The sequence below is a fragment of the Suricata suricatta genome, chromosome 9 (genome assembly GCF_006229205.1).
Source record: "Suricata suricatta isolate VVHF042 chromosome 9, meerkat_22Aug2017_6uvM2_HiC, whole genome shotgun sequence".
Lineage (NCBI taxonomy): Eukaryota > Metazoa > Chordata > Mammalia > Carnivora > Herpestidae > Suricata > Suricata suricatta.
This window is the reverse complement of record NC_043708.1, coordinates 111,667,725-111,683,979: the sequence shown is the minus strand read 5'-3', so window position 1 is coordinate 111,683,979 and position 16,255 is coordinate 111,667,725. Positions and strand designations below refer to the sequence as shown.

Sequence of the window (16,255 nt, the reverse complement as noted above, 5' to 3'; positions counted from 1 at the left end):
GAGCGAGGCTCTTCACCCCTCCTTCGGCCGCAGCCACCCTGGAGTCATCAGCTCCCCGAGGCAGGGAACTGTTTTCCACTTGGTTCACAGCTGCGTCTCCAGAAGCCCAGGTGCCCAGTAAACATTTGCAGAATGAACGACTGAGTCTACTTTCCACTCCAAGCTTCCCTATGATAGGTCCATAGTGCTAAAGAATAAGAGAGAGGAAACTCCCGGCCTTGGGAGTAAATTCTGAAGTCTTCAAGTGGCCATGGAGGCCTCCTCCATCTGACCCCTCACATCTCTAGCCACCCCCCAATTCACAACAGGCCCCAGCCTCCGCTCCAGCAGGTGCCCTTCCTGGAGGTGCTCTCGAACCTGCTCCCGGATACCGAGCTCAGCTCCTCCCCTCCTGGAAGTCTTCCTTCATCACTATGTGCACCCATCTCAAGGGGCTCCCTGCCCAGCTGAGCCCTTGCGGCACCCGCCGGGTACAGGAGAGAGTGAGAGCTAGGTGTGTGCCTGATGCAGGTCGCCTGGGACCTGGGCCGGCCTCCAGCTGGAAAGGTGTCTGGGAGTCTCAGGGTCTGAATGCCAGCAACTGATGCAAGGCCAGGGGAAGGCTTGCAGGGCAGAGGAGAGGAGGGGGAATGAGGGGAAGTGGGGAGATGGGGGAGGAGTTGCTCTCAGCCCTAGGATCCCAAGAAGGCTGTCCACATGGTGATTGAAGTTGGGTGGCCAGTCACCTTTAGACACATGATATCCCCCAAAAGACACTGATCAGTGCCCTTGTGCAGAGTGAAGTTCAAGGCAGTGGGGGTGGGGGTGGGGGGCAGAAGGAAGCCCTCATGGGAGAGAAAGGCCAACTTTACACAGTCACATCTTTCTTCACCCCCTGCCCCCATGCTCCAGTGGGAGGGGAGGCAGTCGAGTACCCATCTGGTGCCTCACAATAAGTCCTGACTTTGCTCACACCAAGCCCTAATGCTGGTCACACACTGAGTCCTGACCCTGGTCACATGCCAAGCCTGACCCTGGCAGGGTAGACTGGTCCTCAAAACACTAGAAGAGGTCCCAGACACCTCAGCCTCTCTCCTCCTCCTCCTCAGGACTTGGTGACAGATCCCGTCTATGGGTGGGACAGACAAGTCCCAGCTCTGAGTGACTGCTGGCAGCTGGTGCCCAAAGTAGCTAATGGGTGTCTGATTTCCTGACCTTCTCAAGACGGACACTGACAATGTGACGAGCCCCTCTGACACCAGGAGCCAGCAAGAATCGAATAGATGTCAGCCCCAGCCCAGGCTTCCACACGGTAGAAGCCACTCCCCTACCCCCTCTGCTCCCACTTGGACCCAGAGCCATCTCCCTCTCTTGCCCAAGGGCCCGGAAGAAAGCTGTGAATTGCTGGGTACTGGCCTCTCCCATCTCCCCTCCCCACTTCCCTGGCCTTTCCCAGCCCAGATACACATCACACCCGGCCCCCATTCAGTGTCCTCAGCTGGCTGTCAGCTAATCCCTGCAGAGGTGTTAACTGATAATTAAGATGTTAGCTGTAAACTTAACGTGTGATTCCCTGCCACGAGTATTCTGGTTTTAACAGGTTCCTCTTCAAAATGGGAAAACCTTCAAGACCCAGGCAAACAGCAGGCAGGGAAGCAGAGTTGGGTGGGGAGGGGAGGATATTTTGTGCAGGAGTCCTTCCAGTCTTCCTGGAAACTGCTCCCCTTGGCCTCTCCCTTCCCCTGGGTGGACTGAACACAGGCATGGGAGCAGAGAAGCCCCACCGCCTGTGTGATGAAAACCTGCCGGGCCTTGGTTTCCTCGTCTGCAAACGGGTGTACAGAATACCAAGCCCGCAGAACCGTGCGGGCACACAGGAGGCCCTCAGAGCTGAGAGCTCCAGCCTCTCTAACTCCCCTCGCTTCTTCCCTCACTGAAGGCAGCTGTGTCAGCTTGCATCGCTGACCCTGCACACTCCACCATTGTCAGTCACCAAGCCTCGACTTTCTCACAAAGATCAGTGGAATCAAATGACGGCAACGGAGCTGCAGAGCAGGAGGAAAGTGTACTCAGTGAAGTTCAAAGCCACCTGGCCGGTCATTTGGGGAAAATCATGTTGATCCTTATCTCAAACTACACACCTAAGAACATTCCTGGTAAACTACAGATTTAAATATTTTCAAGTAGCATAAACAACTAGAAAACAACGTAAGATAACATTTTCAATGCTTCGCAGTGGCCAAGACCAGAAACTCTAACAGAAGAGTGGCAGGCCCCTTATTACATGACAGTTCTTGACATTTAAGGGGTTAAGAAAAACTCTATATGCTTAAATGACAACCCTGCCCCCCCAAAAACTGTAAAAAGCATTTGCAGCATACTACAGATAAAGGATATCAACCTGCTCTTGGAAGTCAATAAGGTGCATTTCACACAACCACCGCCCCCCATCACTGAAACCAAGGTCATCCATGATCTCCCACAGCTAGTGTATGATCAATGCTCCCTCTGCACCGTATTGAAACTTAGGCTTGAAACCTTGGCTTCCAGAACCTTATACCTGCCTGGTTCTCCTCCACATCACTGGCTGCTCCTTCTCACTCATGTTTCGGGTTCCTCCTCAGCTCCCCAACTTTTAGCTGAAGGAGGCCCCAGGGCCAGGTCTTTGGTCTTTCTTCTCTTTTCTCTTTATAGTCACTGTCTTGATGTTCTCAACCAATCTCGAGGCTTGAAATACTACCTTTATGCTGATAATCCCAGATTGTGTCTCCAGCCTAGAACCGTCCCCTGGACTCCAGCCTCACACATCCAACTGTCAACTCCACACTTCTTGGATGTCACTTAGCATGTCCCCAGCCAGGGCCTGCCCACAGGTGTGCCACCTGGGCAGTCACACATTGTCCCTGAGTGTGGTTTAATGCGCTACTGTTAACCACTTTGCAATTCTTAACCATTTTTTTAAGCCAAGGGCTACACATTTTCATTTTTCTGCAGGCCCCACACATTATGTAGCCAGTTCGGTCCACAGGTGAGCTCTCCTCCCTACACCAAACTCACTCCTCCTTGCAGTCCAGTGTCTGTGGATGGCAGCCCCGCCCTTCTACTTGGGCTACTTGGGCCCAAATGTTTAGAGTCACAGCTATGGACTAAATGTGCCCCTCAAAAGTCACATGCTGAATCCCTAACCCCTAATGTGATAGTACTTAAAGGTGGGGCTTTTGGGAGGAAATTAGGATTCCATGAGGTCATGAGGGTGGGGCTGTGGGGATGGGATTAGTGTCTTTATAAGGGGAGGAAGAGTACACCAGGGCTCTCTGTCTCTGCTGTGCACAAAGAAGAGGTCGTGTGAGCACACAGTGGGATGGCAGCTGTCTGTAAGCCAAGCAGAGGGTCCACACCAAGAACTGAGTCTGCCAGCACCTTAATCTTGGACTTCCAAGTCTCTAGAAGTGTGGGAAATAAATGTTGTTGTTGAAGCCACCCAAGCCTATGGTATTTGGTTATGGCAGCCCGCGGTGACTAAGACAGTATTCCTTGGCTCTGTCTCACACACCACCTTCTCCAATGTGTCAGCAAATCCTCTTGGCTCTACCATTAATGTGCAACACAATCTCTTCACTTCTCCCCACCTTGGCCAAGCTCCCCTGCTCAATGGCCCCATGTTTCTTCCCTGGATCACTACCACAGCCTACTGACTGATCTCCCTGCTTTGCTGGTCCCCTTCACAGCAGCCAGAGAGGATCTGGTTAAAATGAAATTCAGATTATGTCATGTCACTATTCTGAACCTTCCATGACACCCTGCTTCATCCCAGGGACAGCCCATGTGACCCTGTGTGATATGCTCTTGATCCCTCTCTAGCCCTACCTCCCACTCTCTTACTCCCCATGTTCCAGCCACTCTGGCCTTCTCACTGAGCCCTGAACACATCAGGCCTGCCTGGCACTGAGTATCCCAAGCTGTCCACCTGATTCAGTCTCTCACTTCCTGCCAGTGTCCTGAAGCGCCACCTCTCAGCAAAGTCTGACTATGGGATCCAGGCTCACCAACACTCCTCACCCCTGCCCTGCTTTATTTTTTCCTCTATTGCACTTAACACTACCACACACACACACACACACACACACTATATTTCACTCCTTAATCTGTTATAAGTTCCATGGAGCAGGTCTGTTTCATCAGTTTTGTTCCCTGCTAGGTCCCCAACCCAAACAATGCCCAACACACGGTAGGTGCTCAATGAACCACTACTGAATGAATGAACAGAAAAATAGGAAAATGAGCTGAGGGCATGACATGAACAGGCAATCCACAAATGAAGAAATTAAAATGGCCAATAAACATACATGAACATGCTCAACCTCATCAGTAATCGAAGAAATGTAAAATAAAAGCAATTATACCTAACAGATCAGCAGAGATTTATGTGATTGCCAATGCCCACGGTTGGCAAGGATGAGGAGATGAAGCCTCTTGCACGTGGTGAGACCTTCTGGAGGTTGACCTGGCTGTACACATCAACTCCTGAAATGAGCGTGCCTTCTGACCCAGGCGGTCCACTTTCAGAGACTCTCCTGAAGGACCCATAACCCAAGTGCATGCACACATACCAACTGGGAGGTTCCCCAAGGGAGATTTATAAACAGCCAAACACTGGAAACAATCCAAATGGCCACCAACGGGGTTAACAACTGATATATAACGTAAATGCCACCCAAACAATTGGGCATAAAAGGACTGAAAAGAGCTCTGTAATGGTCTACACAGTATGTTGTTAGGTGAAAACTCAAATGACAGAGCAGTATAATTAGGATGATCCATGCTTTTGCTTTTAAAACATGTTTATAAGTACACAGACAAAAAGTTTGGTGGGATAAATATTGAAATAGTTAGTAGTCTTTAGTCGTGGTGAGGAAGAAATTACAGAAAGGGTTTGACCTGCAAGCTTTACATACTGCTGGATTGTTAGGTTGGATACATAGATACATACATGCATGGATGAATGGATGGATGGATGGATGGATGGATGGATGGATGGATGGATGAATAAATATACGGGTGGATGGGTAGATGGATGGATGGATGGATAGATAGATAGATGCATATACAGATGAGTAGGTGGATGGATGGAGGGAGGGATGGATGAATGGATGGATGGATTCATATATGGGTGGGTGAGTGGGTGGATAGATAGATGCATACATAAATGGGTAGGTGGATGGATGGATGGAAGGACGGATGGATGGACAGGTGGATGGGTGGATGGATAGATAGATGTATTCATAGATAGGTGGATAGATGGATGGATAGTCAGATGCATAAATAAATAGGTAGGTGGATGGGTGGATAGATGGGTGGATGGGTGGATGGATAGATAGATGTATTCATAGATGGGTGGGTGGATGGATGGATGGATAAATGGATACACAGATACATACATAGGTATCTAGATAACATATAGAGAACATACTACATTACTAGTCAGGAAAATGACTCCACTTGCCAAGAAAACACTTCTGTTGCACCAGTGTTGAAAGATGCAGAAATAGGACATTCCAAGCCCTCCATTATCTGGCCCTGCCTCTTCCTGATAACCCCCACCTCCAGCTCCACACCCCATGCACTCTGAGTTCCAAGCTCATGAGAAAATTTTCTATTCTTGGTTCTTTTTGCAACTCCAGGCCCATCTCACAGCTCTGTTCACAGGTACAAAGGCCCAGCCAGCCCCACCTCATGGCCTCCTCAGCCTGGACTCTGCTGTCAGAGAGCCAGACAGGGGAAGACAGGCACCCAGAGAGCCCACTCAACAGCCTCTAGCAGGACCCCTCAGGGCTCTGCCCTAGGTGGACCTATGAGAACCTGGAGGATCAGGAGATGGCCACTGATAGCGACCTGATCAGGCTTGGCCACCCCTGGGCCCAGGACATCCACCGTGAGCACTGGAAGTGGCTGATCTGAGGGGGCCAAGGTCGGCCCAGCACGGAGGACTCCACAGAAGATGGGGCGGGGGGGGTGGCCTGGGGCTTCAGGCCCACTCAGGTTGCCACATTTAGCAAAAATTGTCTGTCCAATGCAGTACTGGGGATATACTTATGCTAAAAAAATGATTTGTTGCTTGTCTGAAGCTCAAATTTAATTGGACACCCTGTAAAGTTTTCTAGCAAGACCAGCCCCAAACCCATACCACCTTTGGGGCACTTGGCCCTGAGCAGAAAACCTGCACCTGGGGTGCCCAGGAGCAGGAGAGGAATGCCAAGTGGCTTAAAAGTCAGCTGGGCTGTTCCTGGTGCCCGGGAGGAGCACCTCTGCCCTAGGGAGTCCTGGTGGAGCTGGGACCTATCAGAGCAAGAGCCGTCACTCATGGAAGCACACACAAGCCAGCATGGCCACTGTGGCAGAGAAAAGCCACAGTGACAGCAAAGGGAGCCCCACAGAGGCAGAAGCTGCCACAGCCAAAGTATTTAGCAAGTGTGCGCAGTGAAACAACACTGAACAAACCGCAGAGAGCGAGCATGTCAGAAAAACTGAGGCGGGCAGAACGAGATGTCCTGGGGCCTCTGAGTGTCCCCAAGTCACCCAGGAGGCCCTGCTACCACCAGGGCCTTCAAATCACACCTGTGGCCCACACCACTGCCCCTGGCAGGGCTCATCCCCGGAGGGCCGTCCTGCTCCTCACTCCCGGAGCCCTCCCACCGAAGTAGAGGTGTGAGGCGATGTGAGCACCCTTGCTCTGCCCCTACCTGGGTCAGACGGTGCTGGGAGGCAAACAGATCAGCCTCTGGGGGCCCGCGGAGCAGCAGCCTACGGGTGGTGGTCCCAGCATGCACTGTAGTGGGAGAGCAGGAAGGTTAGTGCAGTTAATATGGGCTTCTGCTGCTCAACCCAGGATGTCTGGCCTCTGCCTCACCACCACCCACAGCACCCCCAGCAAGGTCCTGAAGGCCCCCCTCCCCTGGCCCCTCTGTCCCAGTCCCCTGGCCCAGCATGTGGGTCTCTGGCTGGCTGACCACACCTCCCTACAGGAGGTTCCCTGACCCCTCTCTTCGTCAGGGCACCCCTGCATCACATGGTCCTCCTCCTGCACGTGGTCACAAGCTACTGTTTCCTGCCCCCCACCAGGCTGCTGACCCACATCAGAGTTTCCGTCACCCTCTATATACGTCCCCCAGTGGTGCCCTCACGCCCAGAGAGTGGAAGCCCCTGCCCCTCCCGCCTCCTCCCTGGCACAGCGCCAGCCTTCCTCTGCCTGGCCCCCTCCCCCTCCTGATCCTCAGTGGCCTGGATCCTTCTCCCCATCCAGGTGTCTAGGTTCAGTTCAAGGCACTTCCTCAGAAAGCTCCCCCTGACCTCATATGAGGTTGGCCCTCCTCACCCGGATCACGCTACGCTGACTGATCTGTCACTCGTTTCCCTGTCAACAACCTCACAGTGAGCCTTTTTTCCAGGAAGGTTAATTGAGCTATAATTTACCTAGCGTAAAATCTACCCTTTCCAGTGCAGCTCTGAGTTCTGACAGCTGCATACAGCCAATGTAACCACTACCACAATCAAGGTCTAGAACAATTCTACCACCTTAAAAGTCTCCAGTTGCGGTCCTTTTGTAGCCAACTCCTCCCCAAGCCCAGCCCCTAAAGACCACTGATCTATTCTCTGTCTCTATAGTTTTGTCTTTTCCAGAATGTCACACCAATGGCTTCATCTATATGTGTCCATTGGAGTCCGGCTTTATTCATTTAGCATATAATGCATTGGAGATTTACCTTCGTTGTTTCTCTGTTGTTCCAAATTTCATTCTTTTTTATTGCTGAATAGTATTCAATTGTTTATCCATTCACTAGCTGAAGGACATTTGGGCTGTTTCCAGCTTTTGGTGACTATGAATAAAGCCACTATAAATATTCACATACAGGTTTTTATGTGAACATAAGTTGTTACTTCTCTTGGGTAAATCGCGAGCAGTAGGATTGCCAGGTTATATGGTAAACATATTTTTAACTTTATAAGAAACTGCCAAATGGTTTTCTTCTCTTCTCTTTCTTTTCTTTTCTTTTTCTTTTTTTTTGCCAGACTGTTTTCTAAAGTGACTGTGCCCCACTCTGCATTCTCACCAGCAAGATGCGAGAGTTCTGGAAGCTCTGTATCGTCACCAGCACTTGACTGTCAATTCTGTAAACGTCCATGTAATAGACACGCAGTGGTATCTCCTTGTGGGTTTAATTTTTCATGTGCCTGATTTATTGTTTTTATACCATCTCTGTTTGAAATTATCATCTTAGTTTAATGATTTATCTGTGTATTTTCCATTCCCCCCATCCTATGTGACAGCAAGGACCCTGACATCTACTGCCCCAACGCCTAGCACAGTATCCCGTACTGGGTGATGGAGATGGTGATGGTGACGGTGATGGCTGTTAACAGTGATAGTGCTCAGCTCTGTTCTCAGGTGCTCAGCTCTGTTCTGAGTACCTCACAAATGCTAACTCTTTCATGCTCACAGTTACCCTAAAAGAGACAGATGCTATCCCTATCCTCATTTTAAGAGGAGAAAGCTGAGGCAGAGGGAAATACCTAGCCCGAGGTCACATCGCTGATAAGGAGCCAGGCCACCCACGCTTGGATCCCAGGTGTTCTGGAACCCAGACCCCACAGTTGTAATCAATACATTCCAAGGTCCCATAGCAGCCACATTTGTTGAAGGAAATACTGGAAGAGAGGCAACATCTTCCAGCTCTCTCTCTCATGGTGAGGATGTGCTCCTCGGCTTGAGGCCAGCATAGCCGATGTGCCACAGACTCTTTGTGTCCCCCGCCAGCCCCAAAGTCCTATTTTGAAACCAAATCCCAATGTGATGGTATTTGGAGGTAGGGCTTCGGGGAGGGGATTAAGTCATGAAGGTCTCCTGAATCTCATGAACGGGATTAGCGCCATTATAGAAGAGATCCCAGAGGGATCCCTCATTCTTTGCACCGTATGAGGACACCATGAAAAGGTCTGTGAAGGAGGAAGTGAGTCCTCACTAGACACCAAATCTTCCAGCACCTTGATCTCAGGCCTCCCAGCCTCCAGAGCTGTGAAAATAAACTTCTGTTGTTTAGAAGCCACCTGGTCTGTGGGGTTTTGGTAGAGCAGCCCAAAGGGATAAGACAGCAGCTTCTGGAGGTCTCCTGTTGGATTTTCTCACTCCAAAGCTGAACTCATCCTCACTCTCAATCCTGCTTCTCCTTTTGAGAAATCCATTTTATGGGGTGGTGTTGGTATTAAAAACAGTCAGTGGGGTAGGAGGGGAGAGGCTGAGTCAAAGCCAGAGCCTGATGGGTGGGGGCCCTGAGCCTGCCATGGGGCTCACTTATCTGGAGGGAGTATTCCTCAAAGTTTTTCTCATGAGACCCTCCCAGACCCTCTGGGCTTCCCCGGCCTCAGCCACCCCCAAGTGGAAAGAATGAACCAAAGTCATGGCCTTGGCTCTTCTGAAACCCTTGCTCTTAGTGGTCTCATATGCCACTTGTACAGAGAATTTTACTGGTCGCTAATGTCTGGGTGCATTTCCTCCATCCCAGCATAGTGTCCCCTACATTTCCTCAGCCCCTTTACAGTGAGTTAAGGCTATATAACAAGTTTTGTCCAACGGGCTGTGAACAAAAGTGGTATGTGTCATTGCTGGGCCAAAGCATTTAAGAGCAGAGCATGACTCTATCACTTTCTCTTCTTTGCCACAGTGACTGGAAGAGACCATGTGTTCCAGATGGGACAGCTACAAGATGGCGGAGATACTATCCACTTGGGTCTCTGTGTGACGTATGGACCAGAGTCTGCCACCCTCCCCAGTTGCCACATTGGACATACAATAGGAATAAAGGATATACTGTAAATAAAGGAAAGGAATAAAGGATATACTGTAAATAAAGGAAAGGAATAAAGGATATACTGTAAATAAAGGAAAGGAATAAAGGATATACTGTAAATAAAGAACAAGGGAACCCTTCTTGCACTAAATCACCAAAGTTCCCGAAGAACCTGTCGGTGTACCACAATCTTGCCTTTCCTCCTACATCACCACTGGCCACTTGGGGCACATGACCTTGCTGTGTTTGGTTTGAGGACATGTTTGGTGACTGTCTGCGTGGGAGAACTCAGCTCCATTGGGGAGCCCCTAAATAACCAGGATTTCATTGGGGGACAGAAATGTCAATCCCCAGTTTGAAGGGTTCCCTATCCACAAGGAAAAGGGGGACGTTTCAGGGCCTGTAGCCGAACCCACCGGAAGGGCGATTCCCATCTGGGGAAGGGAGGTGAGGGCAGAGGCACACGGTAGCATCTCCAAGATAGTCGAGGCCTTCGGCTTGAAATGCACTTTATTTATTTATTTTTATTTAATTTTTTTATAGTTTATTGTCAAATTGGTTTCCAGATATCACCCAGTGCTCTTCCCCACAAGTGCCCTCCTCCATGACCATCACATTCCCTTCCCCTTTCCCCCTCCCCCTTCAGCCCTCAGTTTGTTTTCAGTATTCAAGAGTCTTTTATGATTTGCCTCCCTCCCTCTCCCTAACTCTTTTTCCCCCTTCCCCTCCCCATGGTCCTGTTAAGTTTCTCCTGTCAGACTTAAGAGTGAAAACATATGGTATCTGTCCTTCTCTGCTTGACTTACGAAATGCACTTTAGAACAAAGGCGGGAGCCTCCGCAGAGCTCTACCCCTGACTCAGGTCTGGCTGGGATCAGCTCTAGAAAGGGCCTGGGCCCCCTACAGGTCTGCCCTGGATTGACAACTGGGGGGAGGGGCTCCGACAGGGCCCTGGAGCCACGAATGACAGCAAGCTGCAAGCTTAATTATACATTTATATTTTGAACTTACCAGCACTTTACTTTGGCAATTATCACCTTAAATGTTGTGCGCTCCTGTGGGACCACACGGGGAACAGGGAGAAGAGACAGCCCCTCAAGATAACAACATGCTCCGCAAGCGACCGGAGGGGAAAGCTCCTAAAGTCCACAAGTGCCCCTTTGACTTCCTCAATTTTTCCAAGATGTAAGATCTGGCTGGAGTGGAATATACTCCCTCCCCTCCACCCCTCCTGGGAAAAAAATGGTACAACACGTCTTGCTTGATGCCATTAGAAAGGCCCTTCTATTGTAAGGGCAAACTTGAGAAGGTTCTTATGTATGAGCCCTGATGCTGGTGTCAGTGTGTATCCAAAGGCCTCTCTGGCTTTGAACTTTGGCCAGGCTAGCTGGAAATCACAGCGCGGCCACAGCACCCCATAGAGGTATTGCGGTGTGCTGGGGGAGGGGCTTGGGTTGGAGGTTGGGGGAGGTGTTGAAGAAGCCCTTGGGACAATGCCAGGCTTGGTGGAACCTGGGAGCAGGCTTGCTGGGGCCCCGGGGACATGGGGACCAGGCTTCCCTGAAGCAGTCATGAAGAATCCTCTGTCAGAGGTTTTGGGGTGTTGGGGGGGCGGGATCTGTAGTCAGGTGTGACTGTCCCCTGGGAAGGACTGGAGTGAGTTCTGCCATCCTTGGAGTCAAAAATAAACAGATGTGACTGATACCATGCCACTGAAAACAAAATCCTACAAGAAACAAGCAATAGCTGCTCCATTCTTAACCACAAGGATCTCTTTACCTGGGAATTTATTTTGATGATGAGAAATCCATAATGGTGAGTTTGGTGATTTTAGTGAGAAAGTTTTAACTGGGTGCAGACCTGAGGTTTTACCCTGGTTTGAACACCTTGCATGCACCCCTCACAGCCACAGGATTTGCTTACATATGCTCGTGGCAAGAAAATGTGCTAAGAATTTGCTGTGCTCTCTGCTTTTGTTTCCTATGGGCAAGTTTCCTGGTCAATGACTCAGAATGAGTTGTCCTGGGGTCAGGGATCCAGTGATGGCTCCTGGCTAGAGTGGAGAGTTGGCTGGCCTGGGGTCAGCTCAGACCCCCACCTCAAAAGTACACCTGAGCATCTCTATTCAGGGAGGACAGAGTTTTAGATCTGAATGTTATGGTCTGGTTCCCAGAGACCGTATAATGTTGGGATGAATGCATGGGCTTGCAGAAAATGCCTGACTAGAACTGCCTGGGGGAGGCGGGAGATTTCCTGAGTGCAACATGAATCCTTCGCCCCTGAATGGTTTTTGCTGACTGACTGGGCTTTAATTCACTGTCTGTGGAGGGCTTGGGCGAAAACAGAGGACAGAGGTTCAAAGGCAAATGTTGAAAGAAATTCCCATGGGGAAGAGCTGGCATAGGAGAGAGGTGACAGGTGGAGGGAAGACGGAGGGGGAAGAAGATTGAAAAGAGGGACAGACGCAGGTGAAGGGGAACACCTTGCTATCATCGTCATCAGTGTCATCACCCGAACGTCCAGTGAGCCCCCGGGGCACTAACACATTTAATCTCCACCAACACCCCGCAAGGTGGATACTGTGATCGTCTACGTTTTCAGAATGGGGAAATCAAGGCAGGGAGAGGCAAAGTAACTTGCCTTGCAAGGAATGGGGCTGCATTTCCCACCCAGGCAGTCTGGTTCCAGTACTCGTTCTAAGTGTCCCAATAAAACTGGTCAGGTTAGAAATGAATGAAAGCTCCTCAGTGCTGTTGGTGGGAATTCTGTCTGGGTGGTCAGATCTAAGTTGTTGAGAAAAATCTCCTTCCTGTCACTTACTAGCTTTGTGGCCTGGAGCAAGTTACTTAACCTCTCTGGGTCTAGTTCTTCATCTGTAAAACATACTTCATAGGGAAGCTGAGATTACAGGGTGTGCATGTGTGGGGCTGCATACAGTGCCTGGCAGAGAACGGATAATCCACAGAGTAGAGCCCACACTGTGCCCCCTCCACGGAGTCATAGTCCAGATGGCCAATCTCCAGAACTTGAAGCACGTACATGCGTGTGCATATATGTATTCACGTGTGTCGTGCCCCAGCCACGGTTGAGCACTCATGTGCACCGGCATGCATTTCCGTCCCTAATCCTGTCTCCGATTCAGCCACACACCCAGGCATCACCCCAAAATCCTCTCTCTCTCTCTCTCTCTCATCTTCACATCCTATCAGCATGGGCAGTTGATCCCTGAATATTTCCCAAACTCACCTTCTCCCCCACTTTCCCCTACCCCTACCCCAGCACAAAGGTCTCAGCTGCTTCCTATCCTCTTGCTGCCCCCCTCCGCCCACACTCCTCACAGTGACAATCAGAGTGACCTTACCCAGTCACCCATCTGACCTCCACTTAAAACCTTCCAGGAAGGCTGGCCAAGCAGGATGTGAAACCCAGAAGCCCTGAGGAGAAGTCTGACAGATTTGACTAAATAAAGATCTAAAGCTTCTACATGGCCAAAGAGACCATAAACAAAGTTAAAAAGACAAACAGCAGACCAGGGAAAATATTTCCCATACATACAACATACAAGAAGTTTTAAAATTCCCAACATACTAAAAGCTCCTTTATGTCAATAAGAAAAAGGAAAAAAAAAGAAAGAAAGAAAAATGGGCAAAGGATATGAACAGTCAGTTCACAGAGGAGGAAATACAAATGGTCCATAACCGCATGAAAAGATCCTCAGCCTCGCTGGGGAGAAGGAAAGTGAGTGTTGAAACCACAGCAAGACGATTTCCTAGATTAGCAAAAATTAAACAGCTTGATAATGTTCAGGGCAGAGGATGGCATGGGGAAATGGCCACCCACAGAGACCAAGGGCTGGAGCATAAACTGGTCCACCCTTTTGGAAGAGCACTGTGGAAGCCCCTAGCAAAATTAAACAAACATACCCTTCACCTGGGCAATTCCATGCCTAGAAATCAATCCTACACAAAGGCTGGCACATGTCAGCAAGAGAGATATGCAAGGATGGTCACTGAAGCACTATTTGCAAGAGTGAAGAACTGAAGACAACCTAAATCTCCATAACCCAGGACTCATTACATAAATTACACTGTGTCCAAACAAGGGAATATTAGGCAACCATTAAAAAGAATATCACAGACCCGTATGCCATGACACGGACAGATGCCCACAACACAATGGACAGTGAAAAATGGAACTTATGGAATAATATGCATAGTATTTTTCCATTCTTTAATAAAAAAGTAACATACAGGGGGACCTGGATGGCTCAGTGGGTGGAGCAACTTTTGATCTTGAGGTTGTAACTTTGAACCCTGCTTTGGGTATAGGGATTACTTAAAAATAAAATCTTTAAAAAATATTAGGGGTGCCTGGGTGGCTCAGTCGGTTAAGCCTCCGACTTCGGCTCAGGTCAGATCTCACGTTTGTGGGTTTGAGCCCCGTGTCAGGCTCTGTGCTGACAGCTAGCTCAGAGCCTGAAGCCTGCTTCCAGTTCTGTGTCTCCTTCTCTCTCTGTCCCTCCCCCTTTCATGCTCTGTCTCTCTGTGTATCAAAAATAAATTTAAAAAAATTAAAAATATATATATAATATGCAATAAATATGTTTGTAAGGCACAGAAAAAGTTCTGGAAGAAGGTAAACCAGACCTTGGCAGAATAAGATTTAAGGGCAAAGAGGAAACTTCATATTTAACAGGACACACTTCTACACTGTTTCGATGTTTTTGCATGAGTCAGTATTAAAAAAGAAAAAAAGGAGGGAAAATATCCCCTTCCACGGCTCTTCGTAGGCTGCAGGACGAAACCCCTCAGCGTGGCACCCAGGGTCCTTCAGGACACGGCCCTTGTGTATCACCAGCCTGGGATCGCCCCTTGATCCATTCTAACCTCAAGCCTAGACACAGCCCGGTCCCTCGAACATCCCCCAAACTGCCTCTGGGTCTTCATCTGTGTGGTTCCCTCATCTGGGTATGTCCTTCCCTGCTCCCGAGTCTCATCTTTCAAGTTGGTGCTCAAGTGTCACCACCTCCTGGAACTTTCCTGGCATGCTGGGCCCTACGCAGCCTGCAGGCCCCCTCTCATAATGATGGTGACAGGCAACAGCCAGGAAACACACGTGAGTGTGTCTGGGTTGGGGCTGTGCGATGTGCTTTACACTCTATTTACTCATTTAATCCTCATAGCAACCCTAGGTAGATTTGTCATCACCTCATTTAATAGATGAGGAAACTGAGGCACGGAGCAATGACATGACTTGTGCTAAGTCACACAACCAGTCATCAGCAGAGCCTGTATGTGGTGGGCCCCAAGCCTTTCCTGTGAACCCCAAGGTGGGGCTTGCCTTGTTCTTGCCCCTCAGGGCCTGGGCACAGGGAGGTGTGCTAGGGCCAGAAGCCTGCCCCTCATCCTCACCAGCCAGGGTTACAGTGAGCAGGCCACGGGGCTGGTCTCCTCTGGGGGAGGAGGGGACTGGCTGACCTAGGACTGCTGAGGGGAGAGATGAGTTTGTAGAGGTGCAGCCCCTCCCATGACAGGGACCCTCCTACCTGCTGTGTAGCCTCTGTCTGCCAGGGCCTGGGGGTAACTGGCCTGGGAAGCCAGGGCTCTGCCTTCCACACAGGTGCAAAGCTGGACACAGGAAAGCTGAGAGCCTGAGATAGGGGCAGGGGGCAGGAAAGAGTTGTAGGATGGTTCTGGGCAGGAGTGGGGGGTGACTTCTCAATGGTGTGAGAGTAGACAGGTGTCTCCATGAAAGAAGTGGCATCATTTGGGCCCAACCTAGGGGGTTGGGGCAGATGGAGTTGGGGGGGGGATACTCCAGGGGGTTGGAACAGCCTGGAGGGCCTAGAGGTAGGACCGTGCAGGGAGGGAGCGCTGGGGAAGGAAGAGTCCTTGCCTCTGGCTGGAGGGTACAGCAAGGATACTGAGGGGGGCTGGGGAGTGGGGAGGCTTGGGGAGAGAGGGAGGGAGGAGAACTGCCCAGAGGCGAGGTGGGGGTAATCTGCAGGGGTGGCTTGACCTAGGATCTGAGTGTGTCAGGCATGTGTCACCTGTGCACTTAGCTGTGTGACCAGGGCCTAGTTCCTGAGCTCACCTGGCCCCCTCCCCTGTATAAACAACTTCCCAGACTGTTGAGAGGACTAAATGAGACAGTGGTTTACAGCACCCAGAATCCAGGGAGGTGAGGTGAACATGTCTTGGGGAGCACAGTACCTGTGACAGAGGGGTGGCTCCCGGGGAGACTCAGCATGAACTTGTGTGTGCACAAGGCCAGGAAAAGTATGCAAATGCAATCCTTGCATTTATATTCACGACAATGTGATTTCAGACCCTTTACCTTAAAGACCTATGAGAAGCAGAGCCCCATGGTCTTGAGCAGATCCCTCCCCCACATGGGAGCTGGGTGGGTGGTTTCTCTAGGCCTGGTTTTTCAGA

General features: G+C 50.2%; 1 protein-coding gene across 5 annotated transcripts in view; it reads right to left on the bottom strand.

Moving 5' to 3' along the window:
- The window catches only part of LINGO1 (leucine rich repeat and Ig domain containing 1), a 194,244-nt gene that overhangs the window by 54,620 nt on the left and 123,369 nt on the right, over window positions 1–16,255 (bottom strand). Inside the window, exon 2 of one of the 5 annotated variants that reach the window (XM_029951965.1) lies at window positions 6,720–6,805. The exons of the other annotated variants lie outside the window; for them this stretch is intronic. The gene's annotated coding sequence lies outside the window, so the exon portion shown is untranslated. The remainder of the gene's footprint in view (window positions 1–6,719; window positions 6,806–16,255) is intronic. 5 annotated transcript variants of the gene reach the window in all.